This window comes from Triturus cristatus, chromosome 1_2 (genome assembly GCF_964204655.1).
Source record: "Triturus cristatus chromosome 1_2, aTriCri1.1, whole genome shotgun sequence".
NCBI classification, from domain to species: domain Eukaryota; kingdom Metazoa; phylum Chordata; class Amphibia; order Caudata; family Salamandridae; genus Triturus; species Triturus cristatus.
In genome coordinates, this window is record NC_140580.1 from 804002490 (window position 1) to 804029323 (window position 26834).

General features: G+C 45.3%; 1 protein-coding gene and 1 long non-coding RNA gene across 3 annotated transcripts in view; one reads left to right on the forward strand and one right to left on the reverse strand.

Moving 5' to 3' along the window:
- On the reverse strand, positions 1–26695 carry LOC146868058 (uncharacterized). Its single transcript, XR_014966176.1, has 3 exons — positions 26632–26695; positions 3137–3286; positions 1–253 (listed from the first exon to the last, which is right to left on the reverse strand). It is a non-coding gene; the product is annotated as an uncharacterized LOC146868058 (long non-coding RNA).
- AJAP1 (adherens junctions associated protein 1) overlaps positions 1–26834 on the forward strand; it is an 896426-nt gene that overhangs the window by 322054 nt on the left and 547538 nt on the right. The gene's annotated exons all lie outside the window — the stretch shown is intronic.

Below are 26834 nucleotides of genomic sequence, written 5' to 3' on the forward strand. Positions count from 1 at the left end.
TTATGCATATTACTTTTAAGGCGTCACCAAGCAGCCGCATACATCATAAAGCAGAAAGGTTCCAGAACAGAACAAAACATACAAAAGCCATGAGGACATAACAATCAGCCTCTTTTAAAATGTGGTATAGAGAAGGATAAGTCCAATAAACTTTAGAGTCCAGGTAGATTCTTTTAGCTCGTCATGAAGATATGGAAGAAACGATGAAAGAACTCCTCCAAAAAAGAAGATCCTGAAATTTAGGATAGGTTATCTGAAAAGAAAAAACAAAGTTATAAGAAGAACAAGAATGGTACAAATGTTCAAAAGAGAAGTCAAGTAAGCGTTTATACTGAACATCAAAAATTATTTTATGCAGTTAGACATTGAATAAAATACCAATATAAATGTGTCACAATGAAATAGCAATATAAGACCTGTAAGCCATAAATCAACCACCCAGGGAAAGGGTGGGAGGGATAATGTTAGCCTCCGTGTCTTTAATGAAATCTAGATTCTCTAGTCATGGTAATATGAGAATCGCAATTTCATTACAAGACCGGAGGCTACCATTATGCATGTTGGAAGCTATATAGTACAACATCAGACATATGAGAGATTGGTTTCACAGTAGACACATTGAAATGTCTCCTTTTACTACCTTCCAAAAAGATTACCAAAATCAGGAAGGAAATAAGACACATCCTGAAACAGCAAGACTTATCTCTGAGAGAGCTAGCCAGACTTCTGGGTCTCCTCTCCTCCTCCATCCAAGCCATCTTTCCCAGTCCCCTCAACTATCAGGCCCTTCAAAGGGTAAAGGCTATAGCCCTAAGATCTGGCCTCTGGTACGGAGATCGGGTCTGTCTGGATCAAGAAGCCAAATCGGAATTAGCCTGGGGGCTCGAGAACCTAGACGCATGGAACAGACAATCAATCTTCTGTTCAAAACCAGAGTTTGTTTTAGAATCAGATGCAAGCCTTCATGGCTGGGGAGCTTGCCTTCTCAATCAGAACACTGGTGGTATCTGGTCACAAGAGGAAGCATCTCACCACATAAATTATTTAGAACTAACAGCTGGGCTTTACGCTCTCATGAGCTTCAAACACTCTCCGGGGCGGTCCGTCATTCTAAAGATGGACAACATGTCAGCGGTAGCCTATATAAATCGTTTGAGAGGCACCAAATCTGCGGACCTCTCAAATCTAGCAAAGAAACTTTGGATGTTCTGTCTGGAACACAAGATCGCTCTCAAAGCGGAATACCTTCAGGGGAAATCGAACATCTCTGCAGACTGGAACTCAAGATTCCTGTTAGATCACAGCAATTGGAAACTGTATGTTTCTGTGTTCAGTACCCTAAACAAGATCTTGGGCCCTCTAGAGATAGACTTATTTTCGAGCAGACTAACCTTTCAACTGGAGAACAACTTCAGCTGGATGCCCGACCTGGGTGCTCTAGCAGTCAACGCCTTACTACTATCTTGGAAAGGAGCCAAGGTGTAAGCATTCCCTCCCTTTGCCATGATTCAGAGAGTTCTTCAGATAGTGAGACAGGATAATTTCTTCCTTGTCCTAATAACTCCCTTTTGGCCATCCCAAGCATGGTTCCCCACCACTCTAGAACTAGCTTGCAACCCCCCCCTTCTTAATTCCTACCCTAGAATCTTCTTGCAGACATAGACGGAGGAGTTCACCCCCTAATTCAGAACAGGAGTTTAACCCTTCTTGCCTGTAGAGTGTGAGGAGATCCAATGAAATCTCAGGACTTTCGACAATGGCTGCAACTCTCCTCAGAGAGTCTTGGGCCCCTGGCACTCACTACAGATATAACAACATATGGAGAATATGGGTACGTTGGTGTCTGGAAAGGAACCTGGATTCCTTGGAGGCACCTATTATTGACATAGTTAACTTCCTTGTTAAACAATTTGATAAAGGCGTCAGCTATAGAACTATCAATTGCTATAGATCAGCTTTTTCTGCTGGTCATGTCCTTGTCAATGGTAAAATGGTAGGTAAAAATGTCATTGTTTGTAGAGTGATGAAAAGCATTTGTTTAAGAAGACCTCCTAAACCTAAATATGAAAGTCTTTGGGATGTCAAACTAATCCTTGATCTTTTCAATAACTCGCCTGTTAATACTCTCCCCAATAGGAGAAAAAAAAAAAAACTTTCCATTAAGCTGGCTACTCTACTATGCCTAATCTCATGCAGAAGGGTCTCTGATGTCAAAGCCCTGGAGATTACATATAGATCTCATAACATGTTCGGAGTTAAATTTGGGATTTATAGAAAAACAAAGACTATGTCTGATTTAATCTTTTACCCACGTTTGGATTTATGTCCAAAACTTTGCGTTGTGGACTGCATGAGAAAGTATGATCGCAGAATGTTTGCTCTTCGCCATCAGGATGTTAACAAATTACTTATATCCTTTGTTAAACCCAACAAAGGCATAACCTCAACCTCTATTGCTAGATGGGTTAAGACTGTTATGAGTTGAGCAGGTATTGACGTAAAGAAAATTTTCAAGCTCACTCCCTTAGAGGGGTGCCATGGCCAGTAAATCTCTGGTCTGGAGGTAAGTTGGACGACATTCTCAAAGCTGCTGACTGGTCAAATGCTAGCACCTTTGCACGTCGTTATTGCAAGCCTATTGAACATATGTCTGATGTTGTTTTACAAAGCTACCAACATGCATAATGTAGCCTCCGTTCTTGTAATGAAATTGCGATTCTCATGTTACCAGGACTAGAGAATCTGGATTTCATTAAAGACACGGAGGCTGACATTATCCGTCCCATCCCACCCCGTTAATGAGAAGAATTGGATAGAAAAGATGGAAGATTGTGGATAGCATGTTTGGGAGTCAGAAGAAAACATATAAGGTTTGGGATGAGTCAGAGAGTGGACACAAACAAAAAGGCGGAAGGAATATCAATGTTATAAAATAATATATAATATCATATAATATGGTAAAATGTATACAGATATACACACATATATAAATATGATAATCAACACATACACATAAATATACACACACACATATATATATACACACAGATACTCACCCATAAAAATACACACAAACATATATATATACACACAGATACACACACACATATATATATATATATATATACATGCTTGCCTGTCAATCCCCTGTCCGCTTGAAGAAGTCAAGTGCAGACCCAATTCTTTTCCAGTGATTTTTATTGTGCTATCACCTTGTCGCCATGACGCGTTTCGGCCGGAAACAAACGGCCTTGATCACATGACAGCGCATGGGCGGCAGTGCCTCCTTTTAAAGTGCAAAGTGCAACAGCATAGAAATGGTAAACATACTGCTCAATTTATCACAGTCACATTGATTACAGCATAAATACGTTAAAATCATGTTAAAATTTGAGTATATAACATAACAAAGGCTTCCTGGAAACAAATCTCTGTAAAATACATAAAAGCTTCCCATTAGATATATATGGATTCAATCCTGTATATTATATAAAGCCCTGTCCTTGGGTGCAGGGATATGCACATATCTAAATGCCACTAATCCCTTCATCATATGTATAATCCCATTATCCCAGCTCAATCTGAAGTTCCCTGCTGTTGCAAAAGTAAAGTGACTAAGTACTTCAAAAGATTGCCACCAATATTTTAAACAAACGAGACCCCTCTGTGTAAATGTTATGGGCAAATGTGCAAAAAAGTGCAAAGATCAATCTTGTGCGCAAAAATAGTGCAAGCAGCTCTAGCAAGCATTTGATCTAATTTCTAGGTATGGACAATACCAAATACCTTAAAGTGGAAAACAACTCGGTAATTAATTAGAGAAAAGATCTATAGGTTGGTTCCCACAAAATGATATACACAATATAAAAATTGTTATAACTCATTCCGACTTAAGAATCCCAATAAATTACATAAAATCCTCCTATTATGTGATATCCCAGAATTGGTAAATATAAATATAAAAAGATAATATAATTTTTTTTATTATAAAATATTTTTGACAGTGGAATATATACAAGTTAATTGATACCTCTATTCTGGTAGCCAAAATAACGGGGCTCAGCTCTTTTTTCAGTGGTCCCCCGGTATAATTAGACAAGTTAACAGTCCATAAACCAGCAAATCAACAATCCAATACATTGGCGTAGATACCTAATTAATTAAATACCCAATAAATACATACATAGATAAATAAATAAATATGTAAATGACTACCGGATAAAAATTACTAGATACGAAAAATAAAATGGATGACATAAATCAGATTGTAAACAGTTGATAACCTGGTCATTTACAGGTATGTATGTAAATCTTCACTGGTGTTGAGACCCTTGGGTTGTTTGGTATCTAGTTCTAATATATACCTGGTCTCTAAACGCCGCAGTTTGGCCTCTCTATTGCCACCCCTTTTATTAAAAGGTACTGTGTCTAACACATAATATTTAAGATGTTTGAGGCTGCTTTGGTGTTGTTCACTAAAATGCCTCGCCACAGGGTAACTTGGGTTTTTATTCACAATGGCCCAAGTGTGGTACAAGATTCTCTTATGCACTGGCAGTTTGGTGCTGCCTATGTATGTAAGGTTACAACTACATACCAATGCATAGATGCATATTCTGTTTTGCATGACAGATATTTGGAGATGGTGTGTTGCTTTGAGCTGAAAGCAGTTTGATCATTTTTAGTATTCACACCATATTGGCATGCCTTGCAGTTTGGACACCTATAGAAACCAGTTCTAGGGGTCAACCATGTATTGGATTCCACATCTTCTGGGTTATTTTTCATAAGTGTATTGCCCATCGAAGTGGTTTTCCTGAATGATATGGATGGTTTTCTCGGTAATGCTCCCCCAATAACAGGATCTCCCCTAAGTATGGGCCAATTGCGTCTTATTATGGCTCTAATCCGTCCCTCCTGTCTACTGTATCCCAGTATCAATCTTGTAGGTTTCTTCAAAGTGGCATCTGTAATAGTGTTAGACTTGGTTTTATATTGCAATAGATCTTGCCTTGCCTGAGATCTAGTTTTGGATATTGCTGCTTCTATAGTCAGATTCTTGTTCCCACTTTGTAGGAATCTATTTTTGCATTTTTCTTGATTTTCCCTCATATCTTTCTCCTCACTGCAAATTCTCTTAATTCTTAGCATCTCCCCGTAGGGGATGCTATTTATTAAGTGATAGGGGAGGGCACTTTTCGCATGCAATATCGTATTGCCCGCTGTGGGCTTTCTAAACAAGGTTGTTGCCAGGCCGTTGTGAGATATAAATACCTTTGTATCTAAAAAGTTGATAGTATCACGGCCAATGTCACATGTAAACCTTACATTCAGATTGTTTTTGTTAATCTCAGAAACAAACTCATGTGCACTCTGAATTGACCCATTCCAAACTACAAAGAGGTCATCGATAAAACGTAACCAAGATACTATATTCTTTGTAAAAGTTTGGACATGTTTTTTCATGAGGACCAGCTCCTCCCACCATCCCATAAAGAGACAAGCGCAACTAGGGGAGAAGCTGGCCCCCATTGCCACCCCTTGTATCTGCTGATAGACTTGATTTTTGTATAAAAAGATATTGTTTTCCAAACAAAATGTCAATAAGTCTAAAATCATTTGATTGTGTGTGGCAAATTTTATGGGTCGGTTGGCTAGAAAGTATTCCACAGCCTTGACTCCATCCTGGTTACGTATACAGGTATAAAGTGCCATAACATCAAGAGCTATGAGACAATAGTCCTCCTGCCAATTGATTTCTTCAATTTTACGGATGAAGTCACTTGTATCTTGCACGTATGGTTTTAGAGATTTCATATGATATTGTAAAAACGAGTCAATGTACACGGACATATTTTCCAATAGGCTGAGATTATAGGCCTGCCAGGTGGTTTTACTATGGATTTATGTACCTTATGCACAAAATATAGCAAGGGGCTGGTGGGATTCTCCTTCTTTAAAAACTTGAATTCTTGTAAATTTAGGAGGCTTGTGCTCTTCCATGCCAACAACTTGCTGAAAAAATTGCCTTGCACCTGTTTACATTTTTGCATGGAACTCTTTCGATAACAGTTCGTGTCATTCAACTGCTTAGCTGCCTCTTCGGAGTAATCTTCAAGTGACCATAAAACCACGTTGCCCCCTTTATCTGCATGTCTGACTACCACATTTTTATTGTCATTTATTTTTTGCATCAATTGGTGGTGTTTGCGTTCTTCATTGTTGTTGGGTGTAATGTTTTTACTTGTCTCCATATAGAGCAATTTGATCTCCACCACTACATGCTCGTTGAACAGATCTATGGCATCACGGGGCATGATGGGTGTGAATTTAGATTTTTCTCTGAAGGCCGTTTCTGGCTTGGCACATGTTTCAATCCCTGGTGAGAGTAAATCTTGTGTTGCCAGTTCCGGATATTCGCCACTATCTATGCCTGATCCACACTCATTAACAGTTACGCATTCCTGACCCAGATTGTATAGGTTTTTGAGGGATCTCAGATCAGCCAATTTGAGACCGCCCATCTCAGCATTTAATGGGTTGCTGTTTAGTAATGGCATTGATGGCAATATATATATATATATATATATGTTGTTAGACCTGATACTCTTCAGGTAGTGTTTCCCTAAACGTTTTGCTTTCCTCCTGGGTTTTGCTGATTCTCTTGTCATGGCATTAGGGATTTGGGCACTTTCTACACATGTTAGGAAGTGATGTTTTGAAACATGTCACAAGTCTGACATTGCAGGTCGTTTGTGTGCATTTGCACTTGTGCTCAGGTAGGCCTCTTTAAATTACTAGCCAATCCTGAGAGGACCTTTTAGTGCGAATAGAGCACCCCTAGGGTACGTCTTAAGTGTTGAAGCAAGTGGTAGGTGAAAGGCTGGGCAGGTATGTGTGTGTGTGTACCCTGCCCAGGTAGTGAGGAAAACCCATGAATGTTTTCACTACCTATGAGGTTTGCACTTCCTCTAGGCTAAGATGGGGAAATGGTTGAAATTACTTCAGGCTGCAATAGTGGATTGCAGTAGAGCAGCCTCATAAAGTTTCCTGTCATTGGATTCACAACGATAAACCTTTTCCTGTGGTAAAGGTTGTTTTGTCGTTACTAGCTTAAAAGTGCCTTTTTTTAGAAAGTGGGCATTTGTCTGCTCCAAAACTCTTTGTGTATCTTTTTGCTTGGCTCCAGTCTACACTAGAGGATGGGGTGGAGCACTCCCCAATGACAGTTATAAACTTTGGGCATGCAATTGAAACAACAACCTCTACTATTTGAGGGCCTGGCTGGATAGATTGGGAGGAGAACTTTTGATACTTAGCCGCTGGGAGCCAGATCCACTAAAGATTAAGATCTGCATTCTGCGGCCTCATAGCAGACAGGACTGACATTTAGGAACGACATCTGTGCCACCATTTACTTCAAAGGTACACTACAGTATAACTACTGGTGCCATACTTTAGCAGGGCAGAGATACACTTGTGGAGATGTGAGACCAGATTACCTGGAACTGTGTGGTGCACACTGCCAGAGGAATCTGTAGAGCACTAGGAAGATTGCTGCCAGTGGAAGGGACTGGTGCCGTTCTTGTATAGCGGCTGGCCTTGGCTGACGACCTGCTGCTGTCTGATAACCTGAAGTGTGCTCTCCAAGGGATTATTGGATTGCCCCCTGTTCTTTTGGAGGTCTCAGTGTCATCAAAGAACTCCTTCGAGGGACCCACACCGTCTACTTATGACACATGGAGAGCGGTGCCTTCTTCAGTGCCCACATTGTCTGCTGAAGACCTTATTGCCTTCTGCTAAGCCACAGAAGTCTTGCTTGCATCTAAGGTTTGTGGCCCCTGCGACGTGGGGACCCCAACACACATCAGCATCTTGTTGGTAGTGAATGAATTCACTGGTTGTGGGATCCAGCATGGCCTGCTTTGCCGAACGTGCCACATTCTTTTTGTGCATCACACCGACTGCATGCTTATTGCGTGCTGTGTCCAATTCACAGGGTGTGACCCTCAGAGTTGAGGGTGCATTTGTCGTAGAGCCTCATTCTACCTTATGCAACCTTGCTAAACTTGTATCTATGTGTGTGACCAGAACTATCTGGTGAGACCCATATCAATGAACACCAAGCTTTGTGTCTCATTTCCAGGGAGGTTTGGAATTTGCAACGCTTTGTTGCGTCTGACCGGAACTGTCTGGTGCAATCCATATCAATGTGCACCAGATGTTCTGCCTCTTTTTCCAGGGAGATACTGAAAGTGCAATTGTTTATTGTGGGAAGCCTGAATTGTGACTCGTATCACCGCACACTAGATGTTGTGTCTGGATTGCCTGTGTGCGACTCTGATTGATGTGTACCAGATGGGGTGCTTCTTTCTTTCGAGATGCTCCTCTTCTTAACGTACCATTCATTGACTGTTCCCTTTTGGGCCCTCAGTGTGGCAGACCAACTGCCCTTTCCTAATCCGGCCCCAGACCACATCTTATTTCCAGGTAGTATTTCCCGGATAGGGCCTGGGTAGTGAGAGTGATTGACTGGTCTAAGGGAACACTTCCAAGAGCGATCAAAAGTGTGTCAAGAGACTGCGTGACTCCCCTGTGCTTTGCAGAACTGAGCTGGTGACATTGTGAAACCGTTTTGAGTGACCGACTATCTCACTCTCAGTTCACTTCTGCTCCTCACCTTTTGGCTGAACTTCCTGTGTGGTGGCCCAACCCCCATTTGACGTATGCCTCCTAATTAGTTCTGCTTCCTACTCCCACCTTCTTTCTGGGGAATTTGACTAAGTGTGACCTTGGCCACGATTGGATAAGAATCTGGGGGGAGGGCTGGTTATCACCAACCTGTGGGTGTAGGGAAGTCAGGGTGAGTTGGAGGGCGGAGGTATACATTATGGTATTAATTGACCTGCCGGTTATCATTTGAACCGCATTACGGTGCTGTGTGCATATGTGTTCAATTGTATTCAATATGAATCTGCCTTATATTAGTTGCACAATGTACTTGTGCTGAGTGAGTGTGTCTGTGTGTGTGTATCCGACTGCCTATGGAACAGCCGGGATTCATTACTCCGCCGGGCAGTGGTGCTTTACATGTTGAATCCTCGCAAACAGAATACTACGTTTGACGGTTTTACTCATGGGGCCTCGGCCCACAGTGCTACTTAAAAGGGTGGTAACTCTTTGTATGTACATATTTTTGATATCATTGTGATCTGGCGAGCACCCTATAACTGTGTGGTATTGAATTAAAATAATTGTCAGGGTGGGCATAGTTCTGTCAGCGTTTTGCACCACAAAAGGTTGTTTGGGGTGTGAAGTAGGATCTTTCCCAAGTGTGCATACTACTGATGTCATGTTAAATGACTGATGTCATGTTAACATGGTTGGGTCTAGTACTGCTAGTAATATTGCCAAGTGTGATTTATGCCCGGAAATACATGGAGTTCATGTTGTGTTAATTAATATGCGTGTTGAAAACAAACTTTATTTACATACACCAGGTGTGAAGTTTCTTTTGTGATGCTCAGTGAATTTATTGTGTGTGAGTGTTGTGCTAATGCTTTACACATTGCCTCTGTGATAAGCCTGACTGCTCAGTTCCAAGCTACCCAAGGGTGAGTACAGGTGGTAGAAATTGAGGTCTCTAGTTGTCAGAGGTATGCACCCTTGTCCAAATAGGAACCCTTGCTTCTAGTCAGGGTAAGGGGAATACACACTTTAGATAACCCCTGCTCATCCCCTGGGTAGCTTGGCACGAGCAGACAGACTTATCCTAAAGGGAATGTGTAAAGTATTTGTACTCAAAACGCACAGCAATACAGTGATAACACCACATATGAACACCACACCAGTTTAGAAATATAAATTATCTTTATCTAAACTCGACAAGACCAAAATGACAAAAACCCAATGTTGGAAACAGCCCACTCCCACTCCGCAGGGTGGTGGTGGACTCCCCGAACACACTGTGGTAGCTTGGCTCGAGTGGTCAGGAAACAGGCGCAGTGCTAAGCATACAATATACCCATACAATAACCATGCGTGCATCCGTTCCAAAAACGACTCTACACCGTAAAAAAATTATGAAAATATTCTCTCTTTATCTTTTTCTCTTAGTTGCTGATTGGAAAAATAAATAGGTCAATCACAATATACAAATTTCAATTAGTGCAGGTCAAATAAATATTGGCTGTTGAATGAAATAAATAGGGGTGATCATAAATAGCAGGGCATAAATACAAGGGCAATATATACAGACAATTAAATACTTTGAGGCAATAAATACTGTATCAATAAATATTGTACACCAACAAGTCCTGTGGACCTATAAATATAGTGCAGCAATAAATAGGTAAAAACTCAATAAATACAGTATCCCCAATAAATAATTACAAGTATACAGCCCCCCTCATATAATCAGTTGACACTTCACTTCTTAAGGGCTGATTTGGCCCAGGCACAGCTTGTAGGGTTGTGGAAGGCTTGAGGGGGGAGGCTACTCCCTGGCTGGGACAAGGCTGAGGCCTAAACTGAGGTAGATCAAAGGGGGGGAATACCAATGCCCTGGCTTTCCTTCTCCACACAACCTCTCTAGGTTAGTCCCAGTTCACCCCAGGCACAGTCAGGTGGGTTTCAGCACCTCCCTAGCCCCTTAGAGCAGTCTCTCAGGTCTCCACAGGGCCTTAGGCGCCCTCTACTCCACTTACTGCCCTTTTTCTGATGTTCCGACGCCGCTGGAGTCGGGTCGACGCCGTGAGGCGGTTCCGGTTCGGTCTCGGCGGCCTCGGCACAATGTCAGTTCTTTGACGACGCCGGTAGGCGGCTCCGGTCCGATGTCGGTGGCCTCGGTTCGATCTCGACCTCCGATTCGACGGCGTCGGGCAGTCTCTCCACGATGTCGACTTCGGGCGGCTCCGGTCCGATGGCGCTCTCGGCTCCGATGACGTCGGCCGGCCTGGCCTCGATGTCGACTTCCGGCGACTCCGGGGTGCGATCCTCACCCCCGACCTCCGGTGCTCCTCCTCACAGGCTCCGGGCGACTCCGGAGTGCGATCCTCACTCCCGACCTCCGGTGCTCCTCTACCTCGGTCTCCGACGACTCCGGAGGGCGGACTTCACTCCTCCGATGACGCCGCTCGCTCGACCTCGGTTCACTTCCTCCTCGACCTCTGGTATTCCTCTCGACCCCCGTCGGCGCCCTCTCACGACCTCAGGCGGCTCCGGGTACGACGTCTGCTACTTCAGTCAGCGCCGCTTCTCCACCTCGGGCTCCAGGTCTTAGGCTACTCGACGCCGGACCCCAGGGAAACCAGTTCTCAGGTCAGGATCTTGCTGCTTTCTGCTTCTAAGGCCTGTTCCTGCTGTTCAGGTCCTTAGGATGAGTTTTTCTGTCTTCTTCCCACACAGGGCTATAGGCTGGGATCCATCAGTAGGGACAAGTATCAAGGGTGGGTTTATGGACCACACTCCAGGCACAAGTTTCCACCCCTGCTGCTTCACTCCTTCCTCCTTCACTGTTGTGCTCCTCTCTCTTCACCAGTCAGGTGCCAACTGCCAGCTCCAACTGCCAACTGCCTCTCTTATCCTCCCAACATTCTAAACGGTCTCCAACTGTCACAGGGTTCTGGAAGCTCCTGGAATGTTCTGGAAGGTGCTGGTAGGTTCCAGTGGATGCTGGTGATGTCACAGGTGGCCACCATTTTGTGCTTCAGGCCCTCAGACAGAAGTTTCAGGGGTAGCTAAAATGGCTCCCTGAATCTGTAGCAACACGAAAAAGTCTGGTGGTTCCCAAAAAGGAAAAATTCAAACAGGGTTTAAGGCAAAAGTGGGACAAAATAAATAATGATGAGGAGGGACCACCCAAAGGGCTGACAGGTCTAACACGCGTCCCCCCCAGCTGAAAGTGGGGAGAGCTACCCAACCCCTTGGGAGTTCTCATCACTAAAGCGGAAATACCTTGAGAGACCGTCTGCATTGGCGTGGTCCACTCCAGGCCGATGTTCCACCTGAAAGTCCATCCCCTGTAGGGAAATAGACCACCTCAACAACTTGGGATTCTCCCCCTTCATTTGCATCAGCCAACGAAGGGGTCGGTGGTCGGTCTGAACTAGGAAGTGCGAGCCAAACAGGTATGGCCGCAACTTCTTCAGAGCCCATACCACTGCAAAGGCTTCACGCTCTATTGCACTCCACTTCTGTTCCCTGGGAAGTAGTCTCCTGGATAGGAAGACCACGGGTTGATCCAGACCCTCTTCGTTGAGTTGCGATAACACTGCCCCAATGCCATGTTCTGATGCATCTGTCTGGACAATGAACTTCTTGGAAAAGTCTGGGGCCCTTAAGACCGGGGCCTCGCACATGGCTTTCTTCAATCTCTCAAAGGCTTGCTGACAAGCCTCCGTCCAGACTACCCGTCGAGGTTGTTTCTTGGACGTGAGCTCCGTGAGAGGGGCTACGATGGTACCGTACCCCTTCACGAAGCGGCGATAGTATCCCGTGAGGCCCAAAAATGCTCGGACCTCAGTCTGTGTCTTGGGGGGTTCCCAGGCCATGATGGCCTCGATCTTCGCCTGGAGGGGTTGCACCGTTCCCCTACCCACCAAGTGTCCAAGGTACACTACCGACCCCTGCCCGATCTGGCACTTGCTGGCCTTGATCGTCAATCCAGCTTGTCTCAGGGCCTGGAGAACAGCTTGCAGGTGACGCAAGTGATCCTCCCAGCTGTTACTGAAGACGGCTATGTCATCCAGATAAGCAGCAGAGAAACTCTCCATTCCGGTGAGGATCTGGTTTACCAGGCGCTGAAACGTGGCAGGTGCGTTCTTGAGCCCAAAGGGCATCACACAGAACTGGTAGTGGCCATTGGGCGTGGAGAAGGCTGACCTTTCCCTTGCTCCATCAGTCAAAGAGATCTGCCAGTACCCCGAAGTAAGGTCAAAGGTACTTAGATATTGGGCAGCTCCCAGCCGGTCAATCAATTCATCCGCCCTAGGGATCGGATGAGCATCAGTTTTTGTCACTGAATTCAGTCCCCGGTAGTCCACACAGAACCTCAGTTCTGGTTGGGCACCCGGTGGTGCAGCTTTTGGTACTAACACCACCGGACTGGACCAGGGGCTGCTAGAAGGTTCAATCACTCCTAGCTCCAGCATCTTAGTGACTTCACTATGAATGCTGGCCTTCACCTTGTCTGACATCCGGTAGATCTTGGACTTCACAGGTGGGCTGTCTCCTGTGTCCACGTCATGGACGCACAGGTGAGTCCTACCCGGGACAAGGGAGAACAACGAAGAGTACTGCCCCAGGACCTGGCGACAGTCCTCCTGCTGTTCAGGAGTGAGAGATGGGGAGAGAATCACTCCCTCCACCGACCCATCCTTCTCTTGAGACGCAAACAGATCAGGGAGAGGCTCGCTTTCCACGTCCTCTCCTCCGTCAGTCACCATCATCAAGATGACTTCGGGCCTCTCGTGGTGGGGTTTGAGGCGGTTGGCATGCAGCACCCGCAGGGGCTGACGAGGGGTCTTCAGGTCCACCAAGTAGGTAGCCTTACCCTTCTTCTCCAACACCTCAAAGGGTCCTGACCAGCGATCCTGGAGGGCACTAAGCTCTCCGGGTTCGATCACCCACACCTTCTGGCCAGGCTCCAACTCCACCGGGTGAGCGTTGTGGTCATACCACGCCTTCATTACTGCTTGGCTGGCTTCCAAGTTGTCAGAAGCTTGCTTCCACAACTTAGCCATTTGGCTCCGGAAGGCCAGCATGTAGCTCACCACATCCTGGGGGAGCTTTCTGGGAGTTCTTTCCCATCCGTCTCTCACCAGGTTAAGAGGTCCACGTACAGGGTGCCCATACAGAAGCTCGAAGGGGCTGAAGCCCACTCCCTTCTGTGGCACTTCCCTGTAGGAAAAAAGTAAACAGGGTAGGAGGACGTCCCATTTCCTCCGCAGGCTTTCAGGCAGACTTCTGATCATGCCTTTTAAGGTTTTGTTAAACCTTTCCACCAGACCATTGGTCTGGGGGTGGTAAGGAGTTGTGAACCGGTAGGTCACTCCACACTCCTTCCACATTGCCCGCATATATGCTGACATGAAGTTGGTCCCCCTGTCGGACACAACTTCCTTGGGAAAACCCACTCGGGTAAAGATTCCCATCAGGGCCCTAGCCACAACAGGTGCTGTTATGGTCCTCAGAGGTATTGCCTCTGGGTACCGTGTGGCATGATCCACCAGAACCAGGATAAACCTGTGACCAGCTGTAGTCGGTGGATCTAATGGACCCACAATGTCGATGCCCACCCTTTCAAAGGGGGTGCTAACGACAGGAAGTGGTTCCAGGGGAGCTTTCAGCTTCACCCCTGTTTTCCCACTGGCTTGGCAAGACACACATGTCCGGCAGTAGGTATCGGACGACACTTTCATCTGAGGCCAATAAAAGTGTGGGACAAGACGGGCGAAGGTCTTGTCTTGCCCCAGGTGTCCTGCCAATGGTATCTCGTGAGCCAACTCTAAAAGGAAGGTTCGATAACGTTGAGGAACTACCAAGGCTCGTGACGATCCATGTAGGGGTGCCTTGGGTTCACTGTAGAGGAGGCCATCCTCCCAGTAAACACTGTAGTTCCCTTCAACGTTCCCTGCTGCCTGGGCTTCGGCCTGTCGCCTCAGCCCCTCAAGGGTAGGGCACTCCCTCTGGCCCTGGCAGAATTCCTCCCTGGACGGGCCTCCCTCCACGTGCCACTCGGCCGGGATGGGTAAGTCCTCCAGGTTGGTAACATCCCCCTCCGCAGACTCCTGGCCCACCACCTCCGGTGGCCTATCCGTCCTACGGGGTGGAGACGCCGAGGCAGGCTCCTCCTGTCCTCGGTTCTTCCCTTGACTGGCAGCTGGCTGGGCCTTTGTTCCAGGCTCCAGCCGGAATGAACTCCCTCTTCGGGTAGTCTCGGACCTTGTGCTAACACAGGCCCAGTCAGGTGTACCCAGCATCTCGGTGTGAGTCCGGTATTCCACCTCCTTCCAAGCGTTGTGCTCCATGTCATTGCCCAGCAGACAATCGACTGGCACGGCAGGGCTTACGGCAACTCGAAGTGAACCTGCAACCCCCCCCCATTCAAAGGGAACCTCGGCCACTGGATAGTGACCTGTTCTGCCGTCAGCCATCGCGGCTGGGTGGAGTACATCGGGAATTACCTGCTCTGGAGACACCAGTTGACTACGCACCATAGTCATACTGGCTCCTGTGTCTCTCAGAGCCTCCCCTCTTTGGCCGTTGATGGTGACCCACTGCCCATACTTTGCGGTATTTGCGGGCACCTGGATCTTAGGAACCATCTCCCGTTCTCCCAGGGACACTAAAGTGACACCCGCCCACTCCCTTCCCTTAGTTAAGGGCATCTCCTCCCCGAGCACTACACTAGCTACTCCGGGGGGCTTTCCTCCAGTGGGAGGGGGTGATCGTTTCTGACACTTCGGATCTCCTTTATAGTGTCCAACGCCACCGCACTCATAGCAATGGACAACCCTTGGCTGCTGACTCTGGCCAGGATTAGGGTTTCTGGGTGGGTTAGCCTTAGAGGTGAATCCTGTTCCCTTCCCTTGGAAGTTATTTTGGGGGCCTTTGGAGAACTCCTTTTTCTTTTCCCCTCCTTCTTTCTTCTGGGGGGCGCCCTGTCCGGCCTTTTGAGTATCCCCTCCAGTCCCCCTTGTGGACACCCGGGTACTAGCCCAAATGTCCGCCTCCTCAGCAAGCTTCCGGGGGCTGGTCAGCTTGCTATCCACCAGGTGTTGCCGCAGTTCAGGGAAACATTTCTCGAGCAGGTGTTCCTTCAGTACTAGGTCGAACAGCTCCTCGTAGCTCCTTACTTCACTGCCCTGAATCCAACCTTCCATTGCCTTCTTCGCATAGTCCAGGAAGTCCACCCAGTTCTGTGTGCCCAGTTTGTGACTACCCCTGAACTTCTGTCTGTACTTTTCAGGTGTTAGTCCAAACTTTCTGATGAGCGCCAGCTTCATGGTGGGGTAGTGGGTTTGCTCATCCTCTTCGAGGGCCAATAAAGCATCCCTACCAGCTGGAGGCATGTACTTATACAATCCCCCTCCCCAGTACTTCTCCGGAACCCCATGGGCCCTCAGTGAGACCTCATAGGCCGCTAGCCACTTGGCGATATCGTCGCCCACTCCATAGCTAGCCACTATGTCCTTTGGCAGGTATGGTTTAGATTCCCTGGTGATCTCTTGGGTTTGGCTGCCACCATTAGGAACAGGTTGTGCCCCGATTCTCAAGATCTGAAGATCTATTTCTTTCAGTCGCAATTCATGGGCCATCCTCTGCTCCTCCTTCTCCTTTTCCAGCCTTGCTAAGTCCCATGTGAGCTGTCTTTTCTCCCTCCGGTCCGTTAGCTCCACTTCAGACAAGCCACCGCTAGAGGCACGGCTGCCCCCCCTAGAAATGGTTCTGGGCCCTGCTGACAGGTTCCCCACCTCAGGTTGGTACATCTCAGCCCCCTCGGGGTCAGGCTCTCCATCCCTGTCTTCCTCCTCAGCCTTGCTTTCCCTGCGTGCCTCCCCCCAAGCCCTTAAGCTGGTTTGGAGTGCACCCTTCTTTGCTCCTGGGGGACAGTACACCCCCTCCCGCTGGCAAAACTCCCTGAGTTGGGCCACAGTGTAGGTTTCTAGATTTTCTAGTACAAACTCCATCTTGCCCACTCAGGTTAGAGGACAGGTTTTGTGCAGTAACAATGCAGGGGGGTACCTTTAATAATACCTCCTCCCACCACCAGAATAAATTTGGAAAAAACAAAAACCCACAATTAGGAAGGCCGCTTTGAGAAAACTCCCGGTGTAGGCCTATGGACTACCCACAGTTATTGTTGAGTATACGTAGGCACAGCTCAATCCCACCACTGAACACCAATTTATGTTGGAAACAGCCCACTCCCACTCCGCAGGGTGGTGGTGGACTCCCCGAACACACTGTGGTAGCTTGGCTCGAGTGGTCAGGAAACAGGCGCAGTGCTAAGCATACAATATACCCATACAATAACCATGCGTGCATCCGTTCCAAAAACGACTCTACACCGTAAAAAAATTATGAAAATATTCTCTCTTTATCTTTTTCTCTTAGTTGCTGATTGGAAAAATAAATAGGTCAATCACAATATACAAATTTCAATTAGTGCAGGTCAAATAAATATTGGCTGTTGAATGAAATAAATAGGGGTGATCATAAATAGCAGGGCATAAATACAAGGGCAATATATACAGACAATTAAATACTTTGAGGCAATAAATACTGTATCAATAAATATTGTACACCAACAAGTCCTGTGGACCTATAAATATAGTGCAGCAATAAATAGGTAAAAACTCAATAAATACAGTATCCCCAATAAATAATTACAAGTATACAGCCCCCCTCATATAATCAGTTGACACTTCACTTCTTAAGGGCTGATTTGGCCCAGGCACAGCTTGTAGGGTTGTGGAAGGCTTGAGGGGGGAGGCTACTCCCTGGCTGGGACAAGGCTGAGGCCTAAACTGAGGTAGATCAAAGGGGGGGAATACCAATGCCCTGGCTTTCCTTCTCCACACAACCTCTCTAGGTTAGTCCCAGTTCACCCCAGGCACAGTCAGGTGGGTTTCAGCACCTCCCTAGCCCCTTAGAGCAGTCTCTCAGGTCTCCACAGGGCCTTAGGCGCCCTCTACTCCACTTACTGCCCTTTTTCTGATGTTCCGACGCCGCTGGAGTCGGGTCGACGCCGTGAGGCGGTTCCGGTTCGGTCTCGGCGGCCTTGGCACAATGTCAGTTCTTTGACGACGCCGGTAGGCGGCTCCGGTCCGATGTCGGTGGCCTCGGTTCGATCTCGACCTCCGATTCGACGGCGTCGGGCAGTCTCTCCACGATGTCGACTTCGGGCGGCTCCGGTCCGATGGCGCTCTCGGCTCCGATGACGTCGGCCGGCCTGGCCTCGATGTCGACTTCCGGCGACTCCGGGGTGCGATCCTCACCCCCGACCTCCGGTGCTCCTCCTCACAGGCTCCGGGCGACTCCGGAGTGCGATCCTCACTCCCGACCTCCGGTGCTCCTCTACCTCGGTCTCCGACGACTCCGGAGGGCGGACTTCACTCCTCCGATGACGCCGCTCGCTCGACCTCGGTTCACTTCCTCCTCGACCTCTGGTATTCCTCTCGACCCCCGTCGGCGCCCTCTCACGACCTCAGGCGGCTCCGGGTACGACGTCTGCTACTTCAGTCAGCGCCGCTTCTCCACCTCGGGCTCCAGGTCTTAGGCTACTCGACGCCGGACTCCAGGGAAACCAGTTCTCAGGTCAGGATCTTGCTGCTTTCTGCTTCTAAGGCCTGTTCCTGCTGTTCAGGTCCTTAGGATGAGTTTTTCTGTCTTCTTCCCACACAGGGCTATAGGCTGGGATCCATCAGTAGGGACAAGTATCAAGGGTGGGTTTATGGACCCCACTCCAGGCACAAGTTTCCACCCCTGCTGCTTCACTCCTTCCTCCTTCACTGTTGTGCTCCTCTCTCTTCACCAGTCAGGTGCCAACTGCCAGCTCCAACTGCCAACTGCCTCTCTTATCCTCCCAACATTCTAAACGGTCTCCAACTGTCACAGGGTTCTGGAAGCTCCTGGAATGTTCTGGAAGGTGCTGGTAGGTTCCAGTGGATGCTGGTGATGTCACAGGTGGCCACCATTTTGTGCTTCAGGCCCTCAGACAGAAGTTTCAGGGGTAGCTAAAATGGCTCCCTGAATCTGTAGCAACACGAAAAAGTCTGGTGGTTCCCAAAAAGGAAAAATTCAAACAGGGTTTGAGGCAAAAGTGGGACAAAATAAATAATGATGAGGAGGGACCACCCAAAGGGCTGACAGGTCTAACACCCAACATACATGTAATAAGAATATGACTTCAAAAAGGTTTCAAACAACTTGGTCCATAGAAAAATATGGATGCGTGATTTCTCTCAAAGTGGCTGTAGTTGTGACATAATTCACAAGGCCAAACAGCCGCAGAGATGGGAAGCGTTGAAAAACAAAGAGATGCACAAGTTCCTGAGACCATGGGGAGGTAATGCAACAGTTCTGATGCACGCAGGAGAAGTGATTAGTCGAATCTGGTCTGTAGGGGGAAGTGATGCATCGACTCTAAGATGATTCTGGTCCACGGGTGATGTGTTGGGAAAACTTGCCGCACAGGTCCCATGCTTGGAAATCCGGCATGCATCAGTGATCAATGCGGTGGCGTTGAGCGGCACTGTGTATGTTTTTTCAGCCGCAATCCCTTGATCCATCGGTTCTTGCAACAGCGACAGGTGCTGCGTCGGTTTCAGCAGTGGCGAGGCGATGTGTGGAGATTCTTCTGACACAGCAGTGCTGCGTCGGAAAAACAGCTGCAAGAAGAGCGATGCATCGATTATCAGGTTTCTTTTAGCTCCCAGCATCAGGGACAACTCCAGAGGCCCAGAACTAGAACAGGCACCTCCTGGCTGGTCAGAACTCACAGCAGCAGAGTTCAGGAGAACTGGAGGCAAAGTCATTGTGTCCCTATGACTTCAGAACAGAAGGCCAGCACACGCAGGCCCTTGGAGATTTTCTTCAAGCAGGTTCAAAGCAAAGTTCCAGCCTTTGTCCTTTCCTTGGCAGAAATAGCAACTGCAGGCTAACCGTACACAGCACACAGCACACAGCACACAGCAAAGGGGCAGTACTCCTCCTCACAGCTCTTCAGCTCTTCTCCGTGGCAATTGTTCCTCTAAAGTACAGAAGTAGTCTAAAATTCTGGGGTTTTAGGTCTAATACTTATACCACAAAATGTCTCTGTTCTCTTTGTGTAAGGGTCTCTGAGGCCAGTCCAAACCAGTTCTGTCCTCAGTGGTGCAGTATGACCACAGGGGGTGGAGACAGCATAGTGCAATGGGGACAAATCTGTTTCAGGTGCAAGGAAATCTCCTCCCACTACTCCAAATTCACCCAAGCCCCATTTTGCTCAGCTCTGAGTCATCAAGGAAGGGCCAGGCACACCTCAAACCCACCCCCACCCAGTGGCAATCTACAGTGAATACGCATCCCCAGCCCCTTCAAAACCAGACAGTCAACACACAAACAGGCAAAGGCACACAGAAAGGTTAAACAAGTAAATGCCTACTTTCTAAAAGCTCACAACGTGAAATCTAGCCACCACGGTTGACCGCCATCACCTCAACTGGGAAAGATGAAGAAGGAACGCCGCAACTGAAGAAAAAAGAAAATACTGACAAGCCATTGCCAACGCTACATGCTGAGCATATTTGGGGCATTTTTCACAAGAACCAAAGCCTCCTAAAGTGACAAGAAGAAGCATAGTTCCCCCGCATGAACTGCTTTTTAAATCGAGACAAGAACAACTCTTGTGGCGACGCCCTCTAACATTGAAAACTGCCTGTGAATACATAGCTTTACCACATAAGTGACAAGGAGATCTCTAGCAATCAAGCTTAGAGCGCCAACCAGATTACCCCACGTCAATGCCTTGAAGCTAGCCCCAGGAACACCACTGGGTCTCAAAAATGCTTCGGCAGCTCTCTACCATAGAGGAATCTTTAAATTATGAAAATAAGCAGACTAAGGGATATTTTGTAACATTCTACCCTAGCTGGCTTTGCTTTAAAAATTATTTTCCCAATGGGCAGCATCCTAATTAAAAAGGCTATATAAATTATATGTATTAGGATCACTGCACGGATGAATCTTTCAAAAAAAGTCTGACTGGTGTGCAATTTAGATTGTTGTTATGTATTATCATTTTCATGTGTTTAATGTACTGTTTTTATTTTATGTCTAATCAATGTAAAGTATTGTGTTGAAAAAAAAGTGTTTTCTCAATTTCAGACGTATATGATATTGAAAAATCTTAAACAAATTAAATAAGTGGTTAAATAAATAACCAGGACCAATGAATCAAGGTTGGGTCCTTTGTCTGTTTAAATAGGAACAGCATCAAAAGTGGTGGCTAGATTTCATGTGCATTTTTACTAGGCCCTATCTAGCCACTGATAAATTGGGCAAACCCCCTTCTATTCTTACTTTCTAAAAGTAGCGTTTTCAAATACACAATTTTAAAACCATCTTTACTAAAATATGTGCTATTAAATCCTGAGTTCAGAAAAACAAAACTTTATTTGTCTATCTTGTGCCACTGGGAAGTTATACTTGTAAGTTGTTACAAAGCATTTCCCATTCTATCCAAAGGAGCAAGATGGCCTTTCAATAGTGAAAAACGAATTTGGAAGTATTTCACTATCAGGACATGCCACACACACCAGTACATGTCCTACCATTCACATACACAGCACCCTGCCCATGGGGGTACCTTGGGCCTACCATAGAGGTGCCTTACATGTAATAAAAGGGAAGGTTAGGGCCTGGAAGTGGGTGCACTTGCCATGTCGACATGACAGTTAACAAACTGCACACAAAAACTGCAGTGGCAGGTCTGAGATACCTTTTCAGGTCTATTCATGTGGGTGGTGCAATCAGTGCTGCAGGCCCACTAGTAGCATTTGATTTACAGGCCCTAGCACACTCAGTGCACTTTACTAGGGGCTTACCAGTAAATCAAATATGCCAATTAGGGAGGACCAATTGTAAACACAATTTACACAGGAAGCACTTGCACTCTGACACTGATCAGCAGTAGCAAAGTGACCAGAGCATCTAAGCCAGCGAAAACGAAATCCAGCACAGCATCAAAAATACAGGTGGTAGAAGCAAAAAGTCAGGGGAAACCACACCAAAAATGCCAAGTCTAACAATAGGTTATACAGTGAGTGTAATTACCCACTCCTGATGGGAGTGGTCGGGTCTGCTTGGCTTTAGCATCGCCTCAGCCAACCAAAAAGTGCCAGTTCCATCAAATATATATATATAGACATATGTACAAACATTAAATTATGTATATGGTCAATCATAAACCTGTATTTTATGAATAAATATAGATAGAATGTTGTCAAATATATTTTTGAATGTCTGCATATATGTATATTCTTATAAACTGAAGCATAAACCCAGATGCGCACACATGAATATCGGAAACCTCATCTACATTAACCGGCAAACATTTTGTCATGTCAGAATTTTTTTCTAACGTCTAAATGTATTGTTATATCCTCACAGAAAGCATGAACACAAATATGCACATATAGCTACCCTATAATCATATTGACATGATTAGACATACATGTATTTAAAGTATATATACAAAGTATGTATACAAAGAAGCATACAGATCACATACAGAGATCAATGTATAATAATGTTATGTTCATACTTTGACATACTTTGTATGGAAAGCATAAATATATGTTTATTGTTGTTCATAATGTTCTTGATTTCTTTTTATTTTATCATGTATACATTAATTTTATATGCTCATACAATGCATACTCTCAGGTACATAGATACATCCATGTTCACATAGCCATATATGTGTATATAGATTTGTGTGTGTGTGTGTTTGTGTGTATATTCATATATGTGTAAACAAATGCAGTTGCATAAAGTAGGTATTGCATAAGTACATCTGCGTTCCATATATATATATATATATATTTTTACTATATATAGATTTTGCGACTAAACATAGACATAGATACATTCAGACATATATGCCTAATTATTCAGATATACAAACAGAAAAGGGTGCCATCCATATAAAAAGTATAGACCCATGTATCTACACATATTTACCAAAACGTTTTTGTACGGTGCCACTCTTCCTCTCTCCCTCTCCCCCTTAATCTCTCTCTCTATTTATATGTGTATATTCAATAAAAAACAAAGCTCAAGAATAAGTTATAGTTAGGAAAAAACGTATTCCTTCTTTGTATACAAAACCAGCTTAAACTACACAAACATTAGAAATCCTAAAAGTTATAGGTATAACTTACATTTATATTTTACAGACCACATTCAAATTACTATAAGCCATAGATACAACTTACATTTATAATTTACCCACCACCTTCAAATTATTATGTCGCACACTTCCGTAAGCAATCTTGTCACCTCACTCGCTACATTACATTAACTATAACTTGCTCTTCTCCATGCACTAGTTATAACCTTGCATATTACATAAGTTATATCATGTGAAATCATAGCATTGAGAACAACATTTATAATATCTGAAATCAAATGGTTCGTCAGAACACAGTGCATGGTAGAGTGGCAAGTGATAGGTAATGTAGTGTTTGGCATACAATTGCTGTACTTTGTTGTGTTGTGAGTATTATATTATTGTAGGCAAGAGTAAGTTATTAACTAGTCTTTTGAAGCTGAGATGGTCCTAAGTGGATCTTATTTTTCTGGGTACAGAATTGTATAGTACAATATTGACATGGTGTGCCAGTGTAGAACTTAGGTTTTTTTATTTTAGTTGGATGTATTTTGTGATTTTCTATCAGATTAAAAGTAGTCCTTTGCCATGTATTGCATTGTGAGAATAAAAAGAAGCTTGAAGGAGGATTTTCTCACAATTGGACCAGTGGGCTCTTAAAGTGGGGAAGATATGGGCTGGTGGCTATACATGTAGTAGTAGTCTGGCAGCATTCTGAATTCTCTTAAATCTTCAAAGTTGATAAAAGTGGGCCACAATATTGATAACTAGTGTAATCAAGTTTTGGTTGGGCAAAAGAGATTGTCGCTTTGCATTCGTGGGGAATCCTATCTGCTTGAAGATGCAATGCAGTGTTTTTATGGTAAGACATCCTGATCCAGATAGCTTATCACAGAGTTATCCAACAAGTAGCTTGGAAGCTACTGGTGATTCACCAAAACCCTTGAAGTAGCTCTCACAAAAGAAACCAAGCTACAGGGAGTCTGTGAATATTGTAGAAGGCAGCACTGCTCATCTCAAGACCCTTATAATGACAGCCAGCCAATCAAATTAACTGGTCCGCATGATAACACACAAACGCAGAATGTATCAGTCCATGGGCTCTGCCACATGACCATCTGTCTCCTCTCTCAATCTAGGTGAGTCACTAGGAGATTGGCTAAGTTGTAGGCCCTGCTATATCAGTCACACCATGTCTGTAAACAATGGGCCATGAAAGAAGAGTGCCAATAGTAGCCTGATCTATTGCCAATGCAGACCTACCAAAGTGTGGGCTGTAGGAGTCAAAGTGAAGATGTGTTGGGTGCATGATCAACCTGAGAGCTGTGTGCATCCAGAGCTGAGACAATTAAGAGGCTCATGCACATTTATGTGTGTGTGTGTGTGACATTACGTCCCTCCTTAACAAAATGAATCATTCCCTGGAAGCTATTCCTTGTTTCAACAACTACCAGAAGATTATACTGTGCCCCATCAAAGGGATATTCTCTGGCACAATTGTGTCACTGCTGGTGAAATATTGCCTATTGCATAATGATGGTCATCTTGACTATTTTGGGCAAGTTTGGTCTAGTTGTGGTGTAATGTCAGCCATCAATGACATATTAAGGCCTACTTTTACCCTTCCATGACTTAACGGTGGCAGATCTTCGCATAACAATGGCCATGACTGCTATATGGGGGCATCCTATATGTTTTGTATCTCGTTTTGAAACAATGGGGTGCTGGCATACTGATGAACCTTATTGGTATACTACAGGCATCCTTTTTTATGGTGAGCATCCATAGGCTGTGATTGTAGTCCCTCAGTATTTTCAGCAGAATCTGTCCATGTGAAGCAATTGTACGTATGCCTACCTGATGAAAATGATAAACTGATATCTGTGGTTTGTGCATTTTTCACAAATAAAAACTGACATTTTGATGGCAACAATTATGTTGTTTTCAGAAAAGGATTTCTTCTCAAAGCTTAGTTTGTTTGCCCTAAATTGAAAGTGGTATTTTAAAACATGTGTATATTCAGAAAGTTACATGCTGATGAAGACTAAAGGCTGTAATTCCAAAACACACCTGTGGCTGACAGCAGAAATTTATAATTCCAGATGAGAAGGCTTACTGCTATGGTAATGCCATTTGTGCCAGAAGGCACATGATTCTTTGACTGTTACTGCATTAGGCAAGTAGGAGCATTTAATATTGCTAAGTGTTTTCCTTACATTTCTGCTGGTAAACTCACCTGAAATTATTGGCTGGCTACTATCGAAAATTCTGCTTAGGGTACTTACAGTGGAAAGGTGCATAAGTGGTCACTATTTTAAAGTGATAACATTTGCTAGTAGCTCTGGAGGACTTTCCTTGAGCTTAAGTAGATTTAACTACAGTTAATATTTGAGACCCCTGTATTATTCACTTGGGCATTCATGGTGAGGTTGGAGGCCATGGCAATTCCAAGACTTCTTACCTCGTTGGGTATTTTTGACAGGGGCCCGAGATCATCAGTCCCGGCTCAGAGAGGGTAATAATGTTTCCAGTTGCTACAGGCCAGTATTTCAGTTCCGGGGGTGTTCAATTTGAGTTGGCTCCATGTAATCCATGGACCAAAGGCCTAAAGGTAACTAAAGATTTTGAAGCTTCCAATATCCAAGAGGCTTTCCAATTTAAGAAGTATCTGTGTGTCACATGTATTGTAAAATATACTGTAGTTTACAGGGTTTTGTTGAAATCAATAATATCAAATTATGGAATGGGCCTATTAGGATGGCGGGCGGATGAAAGTCCGCCCGCCACCCTAGCAGTGCTGGGATCGGCCACCCCGCCATGGAAAGGCACTTTCCCGCCTGCATTGTAATATGGATGATGGTGTCTTGCAGACACCAACAATATGGGGCGACATACGCCCCAAGCCAAAGGCACAGCGTTCCTTCAATCCGCAATTATTATGAAAACCACTTGATCCTTCGTTTTACATGTAATCACTTGCTTGCACAATCTTTTCTCTTAACTCCCATTTGATCCACAGGTGCAGTGTAATGCCAATTTTCCAGGTTTCTCATGCCATTGATGTGCCCATCCGGACCTCTTTGCAATAACACGTACAAACGCATTTGTTTCATCCAAAGGCAGCTTTTATTAAAATACCCAATGCATTTCGGGCCCCTAGGGCCCTTCGTCAGGGGTCACTACAAGTAATGATAAAGACACAAATTAATTACTTAAACATTCACTGATACACAATACTCTGTTACAATTGTTGAAAATAAATGCTTTGTAATCAGCCTGCACTGATCGCTCCCTAATTGCTGTCTTAACTGTGTCCAGGCGCTGAAAAATAGGGTCCCCGACTTTAACTGCAAAACCTCTAGCACCACTCATTTTTGACAATTCCGTTGTTATTAAAGCCCATGGCCTTGTTGTGTCATTGACTCCTTGTTAGAATACATCTTACTTAAAGACACAACCCTCTTTCTGTTCCCTATGCACTTTTTCCTTCCCCGACTATCATTCTGATATTATTCAACAGGCACTGCTCAAATGTTCGCTCTCCCTGCTAGCTCGCGCTGCCTGTACCTCAGTCTCCACCTCCTTTAAACCATTCTGTCCTTCACCCTGTGCTGCGCACCTTCGAAGTCCCCCTTGATTTTAACACATCACCTCACCAATCTGAGTGTCCGAAATGTGTTCGGTGAACTCATATTAACTCTAAGCCACTCTAACGTGAATCCGATCCTGCCAAATTCAAGCTCTTGAACACGTACCTGCCATATATCTCCGCTCCTCATCTACTTATCAAGGAAATGTTTGCAATGTGCTATACCCTTCGTATTTAAACTCTCTTTGGTTTGCTAGTCCCTCCCATTTTCACCGTCTGTTTTCGTGTTTTCACCTGCATCGAATTTTTCTTTTTAATTACCCCGCCCTCCTGTGCCCAACACTGCAACTCCCACAATCCAGCAATACA